The sequence below is a fragment of the Narcine bancroftii genome, chromosome 1, assembly GCF_036971445.1.
Source record: "Narcine bancroftii isolate sNarBan1 chromosome 1, sNarBan1.hap1, whole genome shotgun sequence".
Taxonomy (NCBI): domain Eukaryota; kingdom Metazoa; phylum Chordata; class Chondrichthyes; order Torpediniformes; family Narcinidae; genus Narcine; species Narcine bancroftii.
The window spans coordinates 375097617-375120863 of NC_091469.1; the positions used below are offsets into that span (position 1 = coordinate 375097617).

General features: G+C 43.7%; 1 protein-coding gene and 1 long non-coding RNA gene across 6 annotated transcripts in view; one reads left to right on the forward strand and one right to left on the reverse strand.

Annotated features, from left to right (window-relative positions):
- The window catches only part of elovl2 (ELOVL fatty acid elongase 2), a 137431-nt gene that overhangs the window by 56581 nt on the left and 57603 nt on the right, over window positions 1-23247 (reverse strand). The window lies entirely within an intron of this gene.
- LOC138752782 (uncharacterized) lies at window positions 12116-22190 on the forward strand. Its single transcript, XR_011350930.1, has 3 exons — window positions 12116-12503; window positions 16510-16623; window positions 21087-22190. It is a non-coding gene; the product is annotated as an uncharacterized lncRNA (long non-coding RNA).

A 23247-nucleotide genomic window follows, 5' to 3' on the forward strand; every position in this document is an offset into this window, starting at 1 on the left:
GCAAAAGTGATTGAGCTGGATTTGTTAGGTACACCAATACATCATCAGCAAATAAATTAATTTTATATTCCTCATCTAAAACTTTCATACCCTGTATCTGTATATTCTGTCTTATCAATCGTGCCAAAGGTTTGATCACTAACGCAAACATAGCTGGTGATAAAGGACAACCTTGGCGAGTAGATTGGGTCAGTTTAAATGGTTCCGAAATCAAACCATTTGTCAGTACTCTAGCTACCAGTTTACTATATAAAACCTTAATCCAACCAGTAAAAAAAGGACCAAACTTAAATTTCTCCAAAATTTTGAACAAAACATTCCACTCAACTCTATCAAATGCTTTTTTGGCATCTAAAGATATCACCATCGGATGGTCTGAAGATTGTCGAAATCTATTAATCAAACTAAACACACGTAAAATATTATCCGAAGCATATCTATTTTTAATAAAACCTGTTTGATCTACATGTATCAATTTAGGTAAATAAATAGCAAGCCGATTTGCTAACAATTTAGCTATTATTTTATACTCCACATTCAATAAAAAATAGGTCTATACGAAGATACTTTTAATGGATCTTTATCTTTCTTTGGAATTACAGTAATTAAAGCACTAGATCAAGATTCTGGTAACTCATAATGTTTAGTCACTTGTTGTAATACCTCCCCAAACACCGAAGATAAATCTTCAAAAAAAACTTTATAAAATTCCACCGAAAACCCATCATCTCCTGGTGACTTACCATTAGGTATTTCCATCATAGCGGTCTTAATTTCTAAATCTGTGAACGGAGCTTCAAAATCTATAATATCCTCTTCATCTAATGCTCATAACTTTAATGTAGATAAAAAAGAATCAATAGATCCATTATCCTGTTTCCCTCTCAGAAGTACATATTTTTTTAATAAAATGAATAAAACTGTTCATTGATTTCCTGAGAAACATAGAAACATAGAAGATAGGAGCAGGAGTAGGTCATTCGACCCTTCGAGCCTGCTCCGCCATTCAACGAGATCATGGCTGATCTTAAAGTTCAGTACCCCGTCCCTGCCTTCTCTCCGTGACCTTTAATACCCTTATACTGAAGAAATAGATCTAATTCCCTCTTAAATAGATTTAATGTACCTGCCTCTACTGCCCTCTGTGGCAATGAATTCCACAGATTCACCACCCTCTGGGTAAAGAAATTCCTCCTCATCTCGGTCCTAAATGGTTTGCCTATTATCATCAAACCATGGCCCCGGGTTCTGGATTTTCCCATCATTGGAAACATCCCATCTGCATCCATTCTGTCCAGTCCTGCCAGAATTTTATATGTCTCTATGAGATCCCCTCTCAATCTTCTAAACTCCAGGGAGTACAATCCCAATTTGCACAATCTTTCCTCATAAGTCATTCCTGCCATTCCAGGTATCAGCCTGGTGAATCGCCTCTGCACTCCCTCCATTGCAAGAACATCCTTCCTTAGATAAGGTGACCAAAACTGCACACAATACTCCAGGTGTGGTCTCACCAAGGCCCTGTACAGCTGCAGTAAGGTATCCTTGTTCCTATACTCAAACCCTCTTGATATGAAGGCCAACATACCATTTGCCTTTTAATCGCCTGCTGTACCTGCATGCTCGCCTTCAGAGACTGATGTACAAGTACCCCTAGGTCTCTCTGCACTTTCCCATCTCCCAATCTATTGCCATTCAAATAGTAATCTGCCCTCTGGTTTGTATTACCAAAATGGATAACCTCACATTTATCCACATTGTAGTGCATTTGCCATGTATCTGCCCAGTCCCTCAATTTATCCAAATCACACTGGAGCTTCCTGACCCCCTCTTCCGTGCACACAACCCCTCCTAGCTTAGTGTCATCTGCAAATTTGGAGATAATACATCCAATCCCCTCATCCAGATCATGAATGTAAATTGTGAACAGCTGGGGTCCCACTACAGATCCCTGTGGTACCCCACCGGTCACCGCCTGCCACTCAGAAAACGAGCCATTTATCCCAACTCTCTGTCTTCTACCTGCCAGCCAGTTCTCAATCCACATCAATACTTTTCCCCCAATCCCATGAGCCTTGATTTTGGAATCCAGTCGTTTATGCGGGACCTTATCGAAGGCCTTTTGGAAGTCCAGGTACACCACATCCACTGGCTCTCCCCCATCTATTTTACCTGTCACCATCTCAAAGAATTCCAATAGATTTGTCAAGCACGATTTACCTTTTGTAAATCCATGTTGACTCCGTCCGATCCCTTCTCTGCTAGTCATATGTGTCACATTTGTGGCCCGAAATGTGAAGTTAATAAAACATTAAACACAAGTTTATCAGGTAAACTTCTCTGTGGCTTTTTATTCTCCGGTTTCCTTTGTTCTCCTGCTTGTGTTCTTATCTCTCTCTCATACCACGTGAATTCCGGTATATCTCATACATATTCATTATCATGACATCCCTCCTTTAATCAGAAATAAACTTTACCTTCACTTACCAATATCCCTCGGAAACCTACAAACATCGTAACTAATGGTAATACTATAACTCAACTACATAAAATTTACTTCCTACAGCATTCATACATGCACTTTATGATATAAGATTAAAATACTGTCCCAAAGTTCTTATTAAAACTATGGCACAAAGTCTTCGTATCGTTTGGGCGCTTTCCGGTTTCGTTTCGGCCTGCCGGCGATATTGTCGTCGCTTCTCGGTTGTTTACTCTCAGCGTCGGAAATACTGCTCGCCACGGCTTCGGGTGTTTCTGGCGCTCTAGTCACTTCATCAGGAGTGCTGGTAACTGCCTCTGGAACATCATCAGGTCTCTCAGTTTCAGCATCTCGTATTGGCCTTTTAACCTCTTCGCTCGATGTATCTCTGGACTGGTACCTTTTTACACTTGATACATTTCTCTTATACAGGACTCCAGTCGGAGACTTGACTGTCACCATACTGCCACTTCTGGATACGACAGTATAGGGTTGATGGTAATAAGGTGTGTCTAGCTTACCACCAGTTTCATGCCTCACTAGAATATTATCTCCTGGCATGATGTCTGAGTACTTGGCTCCACGTTTCGAATCTGTGTACAGCTTTGCTGCACCTTTCTTTTCAGCATCGTGGTCCCTCGTCTCCTGGTCGTCTCGGATTTCCTTTATTTCTGGCATTTTTGTGCGGATTTTTCTCCCAAAAAATGCTTCTGCAGGACTTTTTCCAGTCGTTGCATGAGGCGTTGCTCGATAGACAGCCACATAAGATAGCAATGCTTCTCGCCAATTTTGTCCTTCTGCGTGTGCAATTCTCAATCGTTTTTCAATGGACTGATTTTGTCTCTCTACTTCTCCGTTGGCTTGCGGCCATTTCGGAGTTCCTTTATGATGGTGGATACCTGTGGTCCTCATGTATTCCGCAAATGTCTCTGAAATGAATTGTGGACCATTGTCAGAGTATAATGTAACAGGTAATCCATATCTTGCGAATATCTCTGCTAACGCTTGTATTGTTTTTTCAGTGGTTGTGGACTTCAACACCACGTACTCATAGTATCTGCTGTAGTAATCTATCACTACCATAATTGATTCACCCGTCGGTAAAGGTCCAAGAAAATCAAGAGCTACGTCGATCCATGGTCCTGTCGGAAATTGCGTACTCCGGATCGGTTCTGGCGGATTACTCCTACTTGTGATTTGACATCCGTGACAAGTTTTAACAAATTTCTCTGCATCTTTATCACAACTTGGCCACCATACCTTGGTTCTGAGGTTTTGCTTGGTACCAAAAATACCTAGGTGTCCTTCATGCGCTAAGGATACGATCTTCGGTCTCAATCTTTGCGGAATCACCAATCTGCAGCCTCTTAATACACTCTGTCCGAAGCAACAAAGTTCGTCTCTAATGGGAATGTAAGCCTTGTGAGTACACTTGTCCCATTGTCCACTCTGTATGCATTCTCTTACTTCCTTGAGTTCTGGATCACGTTCGGATTCTCTCTCGACTTCCTTCGTAGTCACAGCTTTCGGTGTCGCCTGAATAGCTACGAAGCGTACAAAGCTCTCTGTTTCTGTTCCCAATTCTGACTTGGATTGTGGACATCCATCCTTCACCAATCTGGACAGCGGATCTGCAATGTTTGCTTTCCTTGCTCTGTGGATTACTTTATATTTGTAGGGTTGTAGTCTGAGTACCCATCTCTCTATTCTAGCACATGGTTTGGATCTAGGTGCATAGATCACCTCTAATGGCTTATGATCTGTGATGAGTTCAAATTCAATGCCGTATAAATATGCATGGAACCTCTCACAGGCCCATACAAGTCCGAGTGCTTCTTTCTCTGTCTGAGAGTATCTTCTTTCCACATCTGATAACGATCTGCTGGCATAGGCAATGATTCGTGGTCCTCCATCATGCATCTGGACCAACACGGCTCCTAAACCAACTGTGCTGGCATCCTCTATGAATTTGGTTGATGCCGCCGGATCGTAATATCCAAGAGTTTTTGCATCTGTCAGGCTTTGCTTCAGCGCTGTGAACGCTTTCTTCTGCTCAGATCCAAAATGAAATGGTACACCTTTCCTGGTTAGTTTTCTTAGTGGTTCTGCCACTGTAGCGAAATTAGGAATGAACTTTGCACAAAAATTGACCAATCCCAGGAAACTCCTCACCTCTGATGCGTTCTGAGGTGCACGTGCCTCTGCAATAGCTTTCACCTTGGCCTCTGCAGGGTTTAGTCCTTCCCGTGTAAGTCTGTGTCCCATGAAGTCCATTTCTGACACACTGAACTGGCACTTGTTTCCATTCACGGTAAGGCCTGCTTCCTGTAGTCTAGATAGTACATGCCTCAACCGTTTGTCATGCTCTTCCTTCATTGGTGCATGGACTATGATGTCATCAGAAATGTTGGCAACTCCAGTAATGCCTTGAATCACTCGATGGATTTCATACTGGTAGATCTCCGAAGCTGCATTAATTCCAAATGATAGTCTCTTGTAACGATACAATCCACAGTGAGTCACAAATGTTGTTACATCTCGGGAACCTGGATCCAGCTCTAATTGATGATAGCCCCACTTCAGATCAATTTTTGAGAATATCTTACTGGTAGTTAGTTCTTGAAGTATTTCCTCCACTGTTGGTATAGGGTGTCGTTCATTGGCCATTCTCATGTCAACACATAGTCTTATGTCACCCTTTGGTTTGGGCACAATCACTACGGGACTGACCCATTGTGTCGAATGTTCCACCGGTTCAATAATGTCTTGTTCGATCAATTCTTTAATTTTGGCTTCAATTTCCCACGAAGTCCAAACGGAGTTCTGCGCAATGGTTGTGCCTTGGGTTTGACCGTTTCATCTACCGCTAGCTTCAATTGTCGACCTTTCAGCTTTCCTACTCCTTGGAGTCTGCGGGGAATTCTTGCTTCATATCCTCGTATGACTAAATTGAATTGACACAAGCTCCAATATGAAGTATTGCCAGGTCTTGCGCTGTGCTTCTACTCAACAATGGTTCTCCCCTCTCTTCTATGACCATAAACTCTGCTTCGGTGTACTTATCTCCAGCTTCAACAGTTGCAGTAAAACATCCAATGGTCTGCAATGGCTTGGTTGCTGTGTATGGATACAGTTTCTTGGAACACTTCTTTGAGGTACAGATGATCTTTTTCCTTTTCAACTTCTCCCATAAATGTCGATCAATCACATTACTGTCACTGCCTGAGTCTACAATGACCTGCACTGTCACTCCACCAATGATCACTTGGACCTTCTCATGATGTACTTCATTCAACGTAAATTGGTAACAACTCTGTTCCTCCTGGGTATCATCATCGTCACCGTCTATCTGGCGAATGGTATCTTTCTTTCCAGGATACTTTCCTTTCCCCCAGGCTTGGCCTTTGGAAGTTGTACTCTTCCTCTTCTGGTCTGCATTGGACTTGCTTTTGCACTTCTTTGCAAAGTGGTCCTTACCTCCACACTTTCTGCAAACTTTGCCTTTGGCCGGGCAATATGGGTCTTTTCCAAAGTGACCTTGTTTTCCACATCGATAACACTACACGTCCTGTGTCAACGTATATCTTGGCTGATTATGGCGATGTGAGAGCCTCTTAATTTGCTGGCTTGAGTTGTCTTTCAGGGTCATGGTATGAAATTGCCCTTCAACAGCCTCTAATGCAGCAGCAATGGTTAAAGCATCGGTGAGTTCCAACTCACTCCCTCTTTCCAGTAGACGTCTTCTGAGTTTATCTGATCTACAGTGCTGTACGACTTGATCCAATAATTGGTTGTCCAAATCAGCTGGCATGTAATTGCATCCAACAGCTAGCTGGCGTAGTCTCGTCACGTACTGAGCAATTGTCTGGCCATCTTCTTGTCTCGTTCTCCGAAACAAATGGCATTGAAATGTAGCATTCGGTGTCACTACATAGTGTGCATTTAATGCATCTACCGCTTTCCGGTACTCATCCTTTCTTCCAGTATTCAAAAGTGTCTTAAATGTTTCCCGAACTGAGGGTCCTGCAGTGAAAAGAAGTAATGCCCTTCTCTGCGCTTTTTGTTCAACTGTACCGGTATGTAGAAATAGGCCATGACTGTCAGCGTAGGATTCAAATTCTTCCAGCCATGCCTTCCACTTCACACTTACAGTACTTGCATCACCCGTTGGGTCAAAATGAGCAATTCCACTATGTGTTAGAAAGTCACTGTCTGCCCCAGCCATGAGGAAATATTCCAGCCCCAAAAGTACTGAGTCACAGAGAAAATTCTTATCACCTTGAAGTTGTCTATAATCCTCTGTAATCTTGTTTAGTCTTTAATTTTCTTCAAGCTTATTTCATCCTCATCGCCAATGTCACATTTGTGGCCCGAAATGTGAAGTTAATAAAACATTAAAGACAAGTTTATCAGGTAAACTTCTCTGTGGCTTTTTATTCTCCGGTTTCCTTTGTTCTCCTGCTTGTGTTCTTATCTCTCTCTCATACCACGTGACTTCCGGTACATCTCATACATATTCATTATCATGACAATATGCTCCGCTATTACATCCTTAATAATGGATTCCATCATTTTGCCCACTACTCATGTAAGGCTCACCAGCCGATAATTCCCTGCTTTTTCTCTACCCCCCTTTTTAAATAGTGGGGTAACATTAGCTACCCTCCAATTCATGGGTACTGATCCTGTGTCTATTGAGTTCTGGAAAATAATTCTTAAAGCATCTGCTATCTGAATGGCCACTTCCTTGAGTACCCTAGGATGTAGATTATCAAGCCCTTGGGATTTATCTGCCTTCAATCCCATCAATTTCCCCAAGACCATGACCTTAGAGATACTGATTTCTTTCAGTTCCTCCCTTGCATTAGTCTCTATGTTTCCCAACATCCTTGGGAGGTTATTTGTATCCTCTCTTGTAAAAACAGAACTAAAGTAAGAATTTAATTGGTCTGCCATTTCCTTATTCCCCATTATATATTCCCCTGATTCCGACTGCAAAGGACCTACTCTGGATTTCACCAATCTTTTCCTCTTGACATATTTATAAAAGCTTTTGCAGTTGGTTTTTATATTTGCCGCAAGCTTACTTTCGTAATTTATTTTTGCTCTCTTGATTAATCCCTTTGTCCTCCTTTGGTGCATCTTGAACTGCTCCCAGTCTTCGGTTGCGGTACTTTTTTTGGCCAATTGATATGCTCTCTCTTTGGACCCAATGCTGTCTCTAATTTCCCTTGTTATCCACGGTTGAGTCACCTTTTTTGGTTTATTTTTATGCCAAACCGGTATAAACGATTTTTGCAATTTCTCCATTAGATCTGTGAATGCTTTCCATTGTCTATCCACGGTCAACTCCCCCATAAACACCACCCAATCAATCTTACTCAACTCCCGTCTCATACCATCATAATTCCCTTTATTTAAATTCAGGACCTGAGTCTCGGTTTTAATTTCATCACTCTCCATGTTGAGTGAGAATTCGATCATATTGTGATCGCTCCTACCCAAAGGGCCTCGCACAACAAGATTGCTGATTAGCCCCTTATCATTGCATAATACCCAATCTAAAATGGCCTGCTTCCGAGTTGGTTCCTCGACATATTGGTCTAGATAACCGTCCCGTAAACATTCAAGGAATTCCTCCTCCTCTGTATTTTTACCAATTTGACTAGTCCAATCTATATGCAAATTAAAGTCTCCCATGATAACAGCTGTTCCCTTATTGCACGCTTTTCTAATTTCTCTTTAATGCCTTCCCTCACCTCTACACTACTATTTGGAGGCCTATATACTACCCCCACTAACGTTTATAGGTAACCATCGAATCCTTTTTAACAGCATTAATAACCCTTGAGGTTTGCTCCTTCGTTAACTGCCACACAAGTACTTTATGCGCTCTCTCATCCCACTCATAATATCGTTGTTTGGTTTGATTAAGTAAACATTCAAATTGATAAGTCTGTAACGTGTTATATTGCAATTTCAATCTAGTCAAAGCTATCTTCTGATCCTTCTCCAATTCATCAATCTGCTTTTCTAATTTAATACTTTCAGCCATATACCCTTTCTTAATTTTAGTAGCATAACTATAACTAATTATTTGTCCTCTTAAATAAGCCTTTAACGCATCCCATACTACAAATCTACTTTGAACAGAGTTAACATTTTCTGTTAAGAAAAGATCAATCTGTTTCTTAACAAAAGCAACAAACTCAGGATTTTTCAACAACATTGTATTAAACCTCCATCTATAAGATGGATGTTACATCTCCGAAATTTCATTAGAAAAAAATAATAAAGAATGATCAGATATTACTCTATTTTTATACTCTGCCTGCAATATCTTTCCCTGTAAATGTGCTGACATTAAAAAAAATCTATTCTAGAAAAGGAATCATGCCTAGAAGAATAAAGAAAAAATCTTTCTCTATAGGATTAATCCTCCTCTAAATATCTACCAAATAAGTCTTTCATTAAAGCCTCTATTTGTATTGCCATTTTTGATTTTCTAAAACATTATGGGGATTTATCCATTAATGGATCCAAAACACAATTAAGATCTCCCCCAATATTTTCATTAGCTTAACTTAATAACAAAAAAGCATCTGAAATAAAACATTCATCATCCACATTAGGTGCATAGATATCAAGTAAAGACCAAAGTTCATTAAAAATTTTACAATCCACTTTTAAAACCCTCCCAGGATTCCCCTCTACAGTCTGCAACTCAAAAGATAAATTGTTATGAACTAAAATTGCTACACCTTTTGCCTTAGAGTTGATTGAAGAGAAAAAAACATGACCAACCCAATCTCTTTTCAATTTCAAATGTTCTTTTGCAGTCAAATGTATTGCTTGTAAAAAAGCAATATCAATTTTCATTTTCCAAATATAAGCTAAAACTCGCTTTCACTTAATTAGATAATTTAATCCTTGAACATTAAAAGTTGCAAATTTCAAACTAGACATTTAATAAACTATTAATATAAACACCCCTGTGCCCAGGCTGGGGCCGCCGCCTCCCACTCTCTGCCTGGATCGGGGCCTCCGCCTGCCTCACTCAACCGAGGCCGGGGCCGCCGTCTCCCCCTTGCTCCTGCCCGGATCGGGGCCGCTGCCGCCTACCCTTCACCCGGACCGGGGCCGGGAAAACCAACAAGGTCGGGTCAGATACAGCAATGAGCTCTCTGAACCCTTCTCCATTAACAATGGCGTGAAGCAAGGCTGTGTTCTCGCACCAACCCTCTTTTCAATCTTCTTCAGCATGATGCTGAACCAAGCCATGAAAGACCCCAACAATGAAGACGCTGTTTACATCCGGTACCGCACGGATGGCAGTCTCTTCAATCTGAGGCGCCTGCACGCTCACACCAAGACACAAGAGAAACTTGTCCGTGAACTACTCTTTGCAGACGATGCCGCTTTAGTTGGCCATTCAGAGCCAGCTCTTCAGCGCTTGACGTCCTGCTTTGCGGAAACTGCCAAAATGTTTGGCCTGGAAGTCAGCCTGAAGAAAACTGAGGTCCTCCATCAGCCAGCTCCCCACCATGACTACCAGCCCCCCCACATCTCCATCGGGCACACAAAACTCAAAACGGCCAACCAGTTTACCTATCTCGGCTGCACCATTTCATCAGATGCAAGGATCGACAATGAGATAGACAACAGACTCGCCAAGGCAAATAGCGCCTTTGGAAGACTACACAAAAGAGTCTGGAAAAACAACCAACTGAAAAACCTCACAAAGATAAGCGTATACAGAGCCGTTGTCATACCCACACTCCTGTTCGGCTCCGAATCATGGGTTCTCTACCGGCATCACCTACGGCTACTAGAACGCTTCCACCAGCGTTGTCTCCGCTCCATCCTCAACATCCATTGGAGCGCTTTCATCCCTAACGTCGAAGTACTCAAGATGGCAGAGGTCGACAGCATCGAGTCCACGCTGCTGAAGATCCAGCTGCGCTGGGTGGGTCACGTCTCCAGAATGGAGGACCATCGCCTTCCCAAGATCGTGTTATATGGCGAGCTCTCCACTGGCCACTGTGACAGAGGTGCACCAAAGAAGAGGTACAAGGACTGCCTAAAGAAATCTCTTGGTGCCTGCCACATTGACCACCGCCAGTGGGCTGATATCGCCTCAAACCGTGCATCTTGGCGCCTCACAGTTTGGCGGGGAGCAACCTCCTTTGAAGAAGACCGCAGAGCCCACCTCACTGACAAAAGGCAAAGGAGGAAAAACCCAACACCCAACCCCAACCAACCAATTTTCCCCTGCAGCCGCTGCAACCGTGTCTGCCTGTCCCGCATCGGACTTGTCAGCCACAAACGAGCCTGCAGCTGACGTGGACTTTTACCCCCTCCATAAATCTTCGTCCGCGAAGCCAAGCCAAAGAAAGAATATAAACACGTAATATTAAAAAATGCTCTCCTGTTAATAAACAAAATCTACTCTCCCTCCCCTAATATTATGAAAAAGTTAAAATAAAAAGGAATACAATTAATTCCCCCCCCCAAAAAAAACTGGGTGTGAAACACCCCACCAGTGGCAGATGACTATCAAAGATATCAGTGCCATCCACCTCCCCCCAGCCAGAAATACAATATATATAAAAATAAAATTCAACATCATTAATATATTCAGCCCTGGGTCTCTAGTTCCAGAGATTGATTCGAATCTTCAACATCACTACGACTATGTGTCAAAGCCTCCTTCTTCCCATCTTTCCCATTCTTCCCATTCTGTCCATTTCCTTGTCCATTAGCCCTTCTTTTAGGTGACAACGGTGAACTTCTTCCCTGACCACGTAGATCCGGTAATGAATTAGCGAAAACCAATGCATCGTGATCATTCTCAAAAAATTGAGATTGATAGTTGCCATAAAAAATCTTCAACACTGCAGGGTATCGAAAAGCAAACTTATATCCTTTCCGCCACAGCACATCTTTGGCCGAATTAAACTCATGTCGACGTCTGATAATTTCTTGACTCAAATCAGCATAAAAAAAACCTATTATTCTGAATCATCATTTGGGCTTAACTTTGTCTTGTACTCTATCCTGATAATTCAAGCACCGAATTAACACTGCTCGTGATGGTTGAACCTGTAGCGGTTTCCTCCTCAACGCTCTATGTGCCCTTTCCAGTACCAAACCACCTAGAAAGAACTCTTTACCTAACATCTCAGGAATCCAATCCTTAAAATTTTTTATCTGATCAGCACCTTCCATATCTTCTGGAAGGCCCACAATTTTTACATTATTTCACCGGCTTTACTTTTCCAATGAATCAAATTTTTAAAATAATTCTCTCTTCTGAATTCCCCAATCAACGAACGAATCTTCCACTTTTTCTATTTTTTCTTTATTACGTTGAACTTGCTCTTTACAATCAGAAAAATCTGTCTCAAATTTTTAAAAAAATTCCTGTACCACATCTACTGAATTAAGGCATATATTAACATCTCTCTTAAGCATAGATAAATCTTCAGATATTGTGGATTGTATTTGAGTCATCTGATGAGACATAGTATCCATATAACAAGCAATCCCTTCCAATACAGTAAAAATAGAGTTCAGTCCAGATTCCAGTGCCATATCTTGAGACCCACCTTCTTCAAGCTCCTGTGAACTAGCTATATAAGATAAGTCCTCCTCTTGCTCTCTCCTTATCAGAACTTTCCACATCGCTCGGGCCCTCCCCCACCCCACAGCCCACACCCGTTCTAACAGATCCCGAACACTGGAAGCACCGCGCATGTCCGGCAGAGCAAGGGGCTGCACAGGGGCAGTTTCCAGCACCTTCCTGCGCGTCCCCGATGGCAGCGTGGGCCCAAGGATTCCTTGTTCTATTGGATTGGCCGCACGCCCAACATTGTGAAAGCGCGGGTCGTCGGTCGATTTCTTCAACAAGCCGGTGCCGTCTTGTGGAGAGAAGACCGGCGCCGGTGTAATATTCAACCCGGCTGGTGTTCTCTGTGGCTTGGAGGATCCCGACGGTAGCTCCTTGGTTCCAGTTGGACAGGTAGGCCTCAGTAGTTTTTTTCTGTAGTTGAACCTTAGATTTTTTAATATTAGCCGCCATTATAGATAACTAACGTACTTAGAAGCAGAAATAAAATGTTAATATATTTAGATTAAAGTTTAAAAATGGGTATTTAAAAACAACTGGCTGGGGAGGATTAGGACCGCACGTCTCCCCTCTACGCCATCTTGCCACGCCCCCCCCCCCCCCCCCCTGCGATTCACTTTCTCAACAGCAGTTAGCAGAAGGTAAAAAAAATACCAGTACTGAGGTGGGCAAAAAATTAATTAAACATGTTTTAAAGATTATATTTGTTGCATCGCGACAATCTGGGCAAGAAAAAAACTTAAACATGCTTGTCTGCATTATTGAAATCCCACATTTATCTTACACTGAATGCAACTGTGGATATTTATTTTATCTCTTTCTGTATCTTGGCATATTGTGGTAATTTGCTTTATACTGTTGTGGTTGGTGTATCTAATGTACCTGTTTGACTGCAACAAAAAAGAATTTGATGTTGAATTTTATCATCATTTGTAAAAGAAAGATGCAGAGAGTCATTGAGGAAGAGTAATACAGAAACAAGTTCTTCAGCCCACTGTATCCATGCTGACCATCTTCAAGATTCAATTTATTGTCATGTAATAAAGGCAGTACAATATTACACAAAATTTGTTTTTGTCTGTCATAAGGCAGAAATATTTGCCATCAGCAGAAATTTCTGGAAGCACCTCTTCCAGTCAGAGAAAGAGAAGCAAAAGAGAATCCCCTCAGAGTCACTATGAGTCTCCTGCAGTCCCTGCAGCCACACAGATTCCAGTCCAAACTATCAGCAGTCTGAGCTCCAGAACAAAACCTTCGACATGATCAGCAATCCTTCAGCGCATTTGGCACACTCTCACATCCCAGTTCCAATTTCTGGTACCCCTTCAGCCAATCTTAAATCAATCTCCAGCAGTCCGTCAGCTGGTGTGAATCCCTCAACTGCAGCAGCCAGCAGCCTTTTGCCTATGTGGGTCCCTGCCTTGAGTCGCCAACAACTCACCACCTGTGTGTTCTTCAGCCTCAGAGTCCCTCACTGGTCCACCACCATGGTCACCATGCCGTGGGTCATCTCCTCTGCCTCTCTTTCTCAGACGGTAGGTGTTCTCATCACTTTCTAGTTCCCTGCATCAGTCTTCTGATTCCCTAGAATCTGCAAACCCTTGTAAATGCTGCCGATCATAGCTGCCGCTATCTTTGGCGCAGACACTGCAGTTGCAGAATTTTTCAATAAAACCACCATTGGCTCTGTTTAAAGCCTGCATGGAGCTGACAGCAGTCTGACTGGGCAGTTGGACCCCGTGGGATTCCTGTGTCTCCACTCCCTGCTCTCCGGGAGTCCACACCAGCGGCAGCGCAACCATAACAGCAGCTCCGGCAGCACTATTTTTGCCTGTACACGGTGTTGTACAGGGATCAATGCTGTCATCTTAGTTTGTATTTATAGAATCAAAGAAAATTACAGCACAGAAACAGGCCTTACAGGCCTTGAGCCCTCCTAGTCTGTGCCAAACCATTTTTCTGCTTAGTCCCACTAATCTGCACACAGCCCATAGCCCTTCATACATCTCCCATCCATATCCCTCTTGCATATTAAAATTGAGCCCACATTCACCACCTCAGGTGGCACCTTGTTCCACTCTCTGTGTGAAGAAGTTCCCCCTTATGTTCCCTCTAAACTTTTCCCCTTTCACCCTTATCCCATGTCCTCTGATTTGTATCTCACCTATCCTCAGTGGAAAAAGCTGACCTATATTTACTCTATCCCACTCATAATTTTACATAGCTCTATCAAATCTCCCATTATTCTTCCATGCTCCAGAGAATAAAGTCCTAATCTGTTTAATCTTTCCCTATAAATCATTTCCTAGAGTTCGCGCCACATCTTAGTAAATCTTCTCTACACAATTTCTATCTATTTGTTATCCTTCCTGTAGTTAGGTTACCAATCCTGCACACAGTTCTCCAAATTTGGCCTCATCAATGTCTTTACAAATTTATTATAACATCCCAACTCCTATACTCAATACTTTGATTTATGAGGCCAATATGCCAAAGGCTTGCTTTGGAACCCCATCTAATTGTAACGCCACTTTCAAGGAACTATGTATCAGTATTCCCAGATCCCTCTGTTCTACCACACTCCTCAGTGCCCTACCATTCATCGTGTATGTCCTTTCTTGGTTTGTCCTTCCAAAATGCAACACCTCACACTTGTCTGCATTAAATTCCATTGCCATTTATTAGCCCTTTTTTCTAGATGGTCCAGATCCTTCTGAAAACTTTGAAAACCTTCTTCACTGTCCAGAACAGCTCCAATCTTTGTGTCATCTGCAAACTTGCTGATCCAATTTACCACATTATTTTTCAGATCATTGATATAGATGACAAACAACAACAGTCCCAGCACCGATCCCTGAGGCATACAACTAGTCAGAGACCTCCAGTGTGAGAAACAATCATCCATCAGTGCTCTCTGGCTTCTCCAGTCTAGCCATTGTAAAATCCAGTTTACTATTTCACCATGAATACTGGGCACCTGAATCCTCCTGACTAACCTTCCATGAGGGACCTTGTCAAAGTCCACATAGACAACATCCACAGCCTTTCCTTTGTCAACTTTCCTGGTAACCTTCTCGAATATCTCTATATGATTGGTTAAACATGACCTACTATGCACAAAGCCAAGTTGACTATTTCTAATCAATCCATGACTATCCAAATACTTGTATATCCAATATCTTGGAACACCTTCCAATAATTTACCCACTACTGACATCAGGCTCATTGCCCTTTAATTTCCATGGTTACTTTTGGAGCCTTTTTTTTTTAGCTCACGGAACATGAGCTACCCTCCAATCCTCTGGCACCACACCCATGGTTAAGGACAATTTAAATATTTCTGCCAGAACCCCTGCAATTTCTATACTAGCCTCCCTCATCCGAGGGAATATCTTGTCAGACCCTGGGGATATATCCATCCTTATATGCTTTATGACAGCAAGAACCTCCTCTTCTTTAATCTGTATAGGTTCCATGACCTCACTGCTTGTTTTCCATGCTTCCCTCGACTCTGTGCCAGTTTCCTGAATGAATATTAATGAGATAACTCTTTTAAGATCTACCCATTTCTTTTTTCTCCATACATAGCCGACCACTCTGATTGCCAAGGGAACAATTTTGGCCCTTACTATACTTTTGCTTGTAATGTATCTGTAGAAAGGCTTATGATTTTCCTTCATGTTGACTGCTGTAATGGAGGATTAAAACGATGTGCCCAGATGCTTTTTGCTTATGTGGAACTGACGACACTGGGTCCACACTCAGGTCACCTTACTTTCAGAACTAGCAGATGTAATTAAACTCAGCCATGGGGATTTATCTGAAGATACACTTTGAAATGGAATTCCACTGTGAGGCCTAGGGAAAGCAGTTGTCAAATGCAACACTCTGAAATTGACGAATTGGTCACAACCTGTCTTGCTCGAGAAGTTTTAATTAGTCTTTGTATCTACGAGATAAACCAAGAAATCATAACATCCTGGTTCCATAATAATTCATCTCTAAATTGTAGAATAGTATGTTCAGTTTTGATTTTGACTGACAAATGTTAGAAGGAGTAGGCGCATGATTAATTCTTTTTGGGGTATATAAGCCTGTGGTCCTGCTGCTGAAGTTTAGACTCTCCGAGGGGTGGGAACACCCCTTGTCAAGAAGGAAGAACAGCCAGAGTCCGAGCAACGTCCCGGTCAGGGGAGGTGGAGAAGCTGCTACCGGCTCCCTGACAACCTCCTAGAAGTGTGCAGTCGTTGCCTCGCTTCAGCAGTTGGGACCAGTCCAAGCGTTGATAAGTATAGTTGGGAAGGGCTTGCATATTGTAGTGTGAAATCAGCTTTTGAATTTGTAATAAACATTTGTATAAACTGAACTGCTCATGGTGTGTGTGTCTATTTTCTTTCAGTAGCTCAAACACTGTGACCAATCTAAAACGAACAAAATGAGAGGTATAAGTTTACCCAAGACAATTGGCGCTGCGAGCAGGATTGGTCTCAAGATGTTTCGCCGAAAGAAAGAGGTGAGCCCTGAGCAGTTCTTGATTCCTGGATGGACTTCCAAAGACGATGGGTTTGGCATGTTGGCCAATACCCTGTCTTTGTTGGGACCACCCATTAGTTGGGATGAGAAGTTAAACCCATCAAGTGCACCTCTGGGAGAGCAGGTTGCCACTCTCCTTCGAGAAAGTAAATTTCCTGATAAAAAGGGGACACTGACGGATAGTTTTTGGTTGCTGGCCACGACCTTACGCCACTCCGTTCAGCGTGAAGCAGAATCAGTTCAAAGAGAAGTAGAATCTCAGCGTAAGAGAAAGCAATTAGAGGAGCTAAAAGCCCTGCGACAACGCTGTTCCATGATGAGCGAGATTGTTCGCACCAGTCAGGACAGAGCCAAAGAATGGGAAGATAAGCATGTCCAAACGATCTACCGTAATATTAAACTCCGGCAGCAGCTCTATGCAGATAAGGAAAGGCATGGAGTAGAACCCGATCCATATCGTATTCATGCCATGATAAGGAATGGTGACGATCCCGATGTAATTGAGGATTGGGATGGGAATATCTGGAATGACAATGGTAATAATGCAGATTCTCCTCAGCATGTGTCTAACATACTACCCTCTCCACCTGCTGCTCATGCCCGCCCTATAAGGCAGCAGATTTCCCAAACTGACGGAAGGGGGGATGATGTAAGGGTAGAGATTGAAGGGATAGATACCCCGGTCTCCCATGTGGACCCAGGGGAAAATACCCAAACCCCTGCTTATGCTCTATGGCCTACTCCCTCTACTGGATGGCCTCGACCTCCTCCCCTAGACTCGGTGGAGGGCCCTGCGGGCCAAAGTGGGAATAGGGGTCAGAAGCAGTCACTGATACGTGACTTCTCTATAAAAGAGCTGGCTGCCATTGGAGATCGATTTAGGCAAAAGGCAGGAGAAACCCTGGCAGCCTAGCTCCTGCGTGTCTGGGAACAAGGCGGGGTGAGGGGGGGTAATGTATTTTTAACCCCTGAGGAATTGTTGGGATTAGGAACACTGTCTACTGATATCAGGGTCACTGCTGAGCTGCGGGGTAGAGGGAGAGAGATGGATTACTTACTTACTACTCTAGGGGATGCCCTGCTACGAGTATACCCCTCAACAATAGATTGGGATTTACATTTGCTAAACAATTGGAGAACCCCAGAGGAGGGTATAGCAGTAATTCATCAGCAGGCCCTGGCCTCTGCCTTGTATGCAGGGCGTTTGAGGCTGTGGGTACATGGGGGGAGCCCTGATGAAGAGATATTCACTGCTGGAATGCATACCAGATTGGTTCGTTCCACCCAACCCACCACACGGGGATTGGTTCTGTCCGTAACTAGTCCGCTAATTGGGCACCCTGTGTCTGAGGCAATGCACGCCTTATCTGGGCTTCGAGAATTAGAATTGGGAGGTAAAATCCACTCACGTTCAGCCCAGGTTACATCAGACAAGCAGGATGAAAAGAGAGGGGCTGCTGCTAACAAGGGACCGACAAGAAAGGACCTTTTTCTAACCTTGTTAAAGTTAGGCGTACCTAAAAGTGATATTGATGGGAAACCTACTGCAGTCCTTTATGCTCTTTATAAGAGAAAAGCAGGGGAACATCATCCCCAGCTGCTGAGTCCTCCTGGCTCAGCTGTGCCTTCTGCTCCCACTGCTGCTTCTATTGAGCTGGCTTCTCCTGCTCCAGTTACTCGTGATGAGGTAAAACAATGGTTTAAACAGGCTCTTAAGGATAACAATAGCATGTGGTTCTGGAAGCCCCCGAATCCTTCTGAAGCCTGAAGGTGTGGGCAGGATTCTCGTGTCTACTCCATCGAGACACAGCGCACACACGGGGATCCGCGGCCCTACATACCGTTAACAATCCACTGGGGTGGGGATAATGATCGCCAATACTTGGCTTTGGTCGATACTGGTGCAGAGCACTCGGTGATTCCTGGTAACCCCGACCTCTGGACTGGACCGGCCTTTCGAATAGAGGGGTTAGGAGGAGCGGTCACCCTGGCAAAGGAAATAAAAGTCTGTGCCCTTCCCCTGTCTGGTTACATGCCCCGGTGGCTGCTACTGAAGAGTGTATCCTGGGTATTAATATGTTGGGCGGTATGGCCCTTAATACTAGCCAAGGGGGATTTGAATTTGGAATTCGAACTATTACAAAAAAACTAGTAGTGGGTCAGGCTAAGTGGGATCCTGTGATGGTGCCACCCCCCATGAAACCAGTGTGCATTCCACAATATCGTCTCCCTGGGTGGCAGGAAGAGATTACTGCCACCATCGATGGTCTGCAAGAAGGGGTAGTGAGGCCCGCAACGTCGCCCTTTAATAGCCCTGTTTGGCTGGTCCAGAAGCCGGATGGCTCCTGGAGAATGATAGTTGATTATCATTTTTTGAACAAACATGCCCCACCACTTGCTTCAGCAGTTCCGGACATTGTCACCCTCATTGAAAATATTGCTACTGGGAACTCAGGAACATGGTATGCCATCATTGATCTCGCTAATGCTTTCTTCAGTATTCTTATAGCTGAGGACTCACAGGATCAGTTCACCTTTACCTGGAAGGGGCGCCAGTATACCTTCACCCACCTTCCTCAGGGTTATGTACACTTTCCCACTATTTGCCACAGCCTAATTGCCCGTGATTTGGAGACGGTGCCAGTATTGCCTTCCCTCTCAATTCACCATTATATTGATGATGTGGCCTCCTGGAGCCTCTGGCAGAAACAAGAGGGTTGCCGAGTCTCACTGGGATTCTGGTCATGTACCATGCCTGAGGCTGCCACTCGTTATTCTGCTTTTGAACAACAGTTACTAGCCTGTTACTGGGCCCTGCTAGAGACTGAAAGAATGGCAGGTGATGCAGATGTTCAATTGCGACCTGCACTTCCTATAATGAATTGGGTCCTGGCTAATGATGCTAATCTAAAGATCGGGCGGGCTCAACAGTCTTCTATTGTTAAATGGAAGTGGTATATTCAGAGTCGTCCCACCTGAAGGGGTGGGCCGCATACACAAACAGGTAGCTGATCTTTCGTCTCGTCATGAGAATGTTGAACCCGCCTTGCCCCCTCCTTTACCCCCTTCACCAGTTCAGTGGGGTAAACCATATGATTTACTCACTCCAGCAGAACAAGAGGATGCCTGGTTTACTGATGGTAGCAGCTAGTGGGTGAAAGGAAAGCAAAAGTGGAAGGCGGTGGCTTACCATCCCAGGTCAGGAACTCACTTATCGGAGGAGGGGGGGTGGCTCCAGTCAGTATGCTGAGTTGAAGACAGTCACTTTACCACTAGATCCCCATGATGACCTTCTTCGCCTGTTTACTGATTCCTGGGCTGTGGCTAATGGACTGGTGGTATGGATGCCTGATTGGCAAAAGAACAACTGGATGATACATAACCGCCCAGTATGGGGCAAAGAGTTGTGGCAGCTGTTGTGGGATGCTTCCCACCACCGTGAGATAACCGTTTATCACATTGATGCCCATACCAATATGGCGACTAACATGGCTCAACATAATGCAGTAGCAGATCAGCTTGCCACTATCAGCCGTGCTGATACCGTCCCCCTGGCTTGATGGGCACATGAACAGAGTGGTCATTTGGGGGAGAAGGGATCAGCTATGTGGGCCCGTACACATGCTTTACCCGTCCATCAGGATGATGTCCGCATGGTCGTATGTACATGCCCAGAATGTCAGCTTGTGAAGTTCCATATCATTCCACCTAGTCCGCATGGCCGAATAAAACGGGGTGCTCACTCAGCTGCGGTCTGGCAAATTGATTACATAGGCCCCATGCTAGGCTGTATGGGTAAACATTACGTCCTAGTAATGGTTGACACCTTTTCGGGCCTGGTTTTTGCTTTTCCCACCAAGACAACTGACCAAGCTAGCACTATCCAAGGACTAAACCATTTGATTTCTCGTTATGATGTTCCAGAGGAGATTCACTCTGATAATGGCTCGCACTTCTCCGGAAAAGCAATCTGTGATTGGGCAAATGACAACGGTATTTTATGGGTTCACCATATTCCTTATTACCCGCAGGCTGCCGGGTTAGTTGAACGAATGAACGGCTTACTGAAGGAACAAATTTGTTTGTTAACACCACTGGGGACCCAGAAGGGGTGGTGCCATGTGCTGCAGCAGGCAGTTGACAATTTGAATCATCGCCCTTTAAAAGGAGGTACACCTTTCCATCGACTTCTTCACGCTTCTGAATTACAGTCTATTCCAGAGGAAAAACAGTAATTGCCCCCCATTCCCGAACTAGAGAATGTTGGACAAAAGGTATGGGTGGCACCACCAGGTAGTGGCCTTCCTGTAAAAGGGGAAATAGTGACTCTCGCCCAGGGTAACACTCAGTGGGTAGCTATTGAGGGACAGGATGATTTAGTCTGTTTAAACACTGAACGCTTACGGTATCGTGAGTGACATGTGACAGGCTTCTTTGTTCCAGGTTCTCCATTTTACACTCCTGGTAATCTGGCTTATCAGCTGCTTTGATGCCAGCAATTGGGTTTGTAATGTCGAGGATGTTCCGGGGAGTTCCCCGTCGGAAACACGGTCCGATGCATTACACCTAGGAAGTCCTCGGTCACCCGCCTCAAGTGCAGCTTATATAAATATATTATTGTTCAGCATGTTTCAAAATCTGTTCGTGAGCTCCAGTATCTGGGTATTGTGGCCAACAAGGATAATATGAGCCTTGGTTGGAATCCTTTCTCATGGCTAACTGCTACATTTGGGGGAGTGGGCCACACTATCCTCCGTTGGTTGCTCGCGTCATTGCTTATCTTTGTAATTGTTGATTTGATTTCTCTTTTTTCGATCCCTCTGTATTCAAATACTGGTTAGGCCTCGCAAATGACAGATTGTGACCAAGGGGTGGAATGTAATGGAGGATTAAAACCATGTGCCCAGATGCTTTTTGCTTATGTGGAACTGATGACACTGGGTCCACACTCAGGTCACCTTACTTTCAGAACTAGCAGATGTAATTAAACTCAGCCATGGGGATTTATCTGAAGATACACTTTGAAATGGAATTCCCTGAGGCCCAGGGAAAGCAGTTGTCAAATGCAACACTCTGAAATTGACGAATTGGTCACAACCTGTCTTGCTCGAGAAGTTTTAATAAGTCTTTGTATCTACGAGATAAACCAAGAAATCATAACATCCTGGTTCCATAATAATCTCTAAATTGTAGAATAGTATGTTCACTTTTGATTTTGACTGACAAATGTTAGAAGGAGTAGGTGCATGATTAATTCTTTTTGGGGTATATAAGCCTGTGATCCTGCTGCTGAAGTTTAGACTCTCCGAGAGGTGGGAACACCCCTTGTCAAGAAGGAAGAACAGCCAGAGTCCGAGCAACGTCCCGGTCAGGGGAGGTGGAGAAGCTGTTACCGGCGCCCTGACAACCTCCTAGAAGTGTGCAGTCGTTGCCTCGCTTCAGCAGTTGGGACCAGTCCAAGCGTTGATAAGTATAGATGGGAAGGGCTTGCATATTGTAGTGTGAAATCAGCTTTTGAATTTGTAATAAACATTTGTATAAACTGAACTGCTCATGGTGTGTGTGTCTATTTTCTTTCGGTAGCTCAAACACTGTGACCAATCTAAAACGAACAAAATGAGAGGTATAAGTTTACCCAAGACAACTGCCAAAGCAACCTCACCTTCCTTTAGCCTTCCTGAGTTATTTCTTGAGGATTTTCTTGCTTTTGTTTTATGTTCTTCAAGTACCTAATTTGCTCTGTGTTGCCTTTTCCTATTATACAAATCTCTTCCGAACTAGATCCCCAATACCCCTCAAAAACCAAGGTTCCGTATGCCTGATAACTTTGTCTTTAACCCTGATAGGAGCAAACAAACTCTGTAATCTCAAATATTTATCCTTTGAATGTCTTACAGTTTCCTTGCACTTCATTGTCTGAAAACAACTTATCCCAATCCCCGCATTCGAGATCCTTTCTCATTTCCTAAAAATTGGCCTTCCTCCAATTTAGAATCACAAAACGAGGCCCAGACCTATCCTTCTCCATAATTTACATGAAACTAATGGCATTATGATCACTGGACCCAAAATATTCCACTACAAATACTTCTGTCACCTGTCCTGTCTCATTCCCTAATATGAGATCCAGTATTGTACTCTCTTTAGTTGGTACCTCTATATATTGATTTAGAAAACTTCCCTGAACACATTTGACAAATTCCAAGCATTCCAGCCCTTCTACAGCATGGGAGTCCCAACCAGTATGTTGAAAGTTAAAATCTCCTGCTTTCTCTTGACAGATTTGCTCCTCCATTTCTCATTGACTATCGTGTGGTCTATAATACAACCCATGAGTGTGGTCATACTTTTCCTGTTCTACAGCTCCACCCATATAGCCTCAGTAGATGTTCACGCTTGTCTGTGGTACCTGAGCACAGCAATGATATTTTCCCTGACAAGCAATGCCATTCCTCCCCCTTTCATCTGCCCTCCCCCTTTCATCTGCCCTCCCCCTTTCATCTGCCCTCCCCCTTTCATATGCCCTCCCCCTTTCATCTGCCCTCCCCCTTTCATCTGCCCTCCCCCTTTCATCTGCCCTCCCCCTTTCATCTGCCCTCCCCCT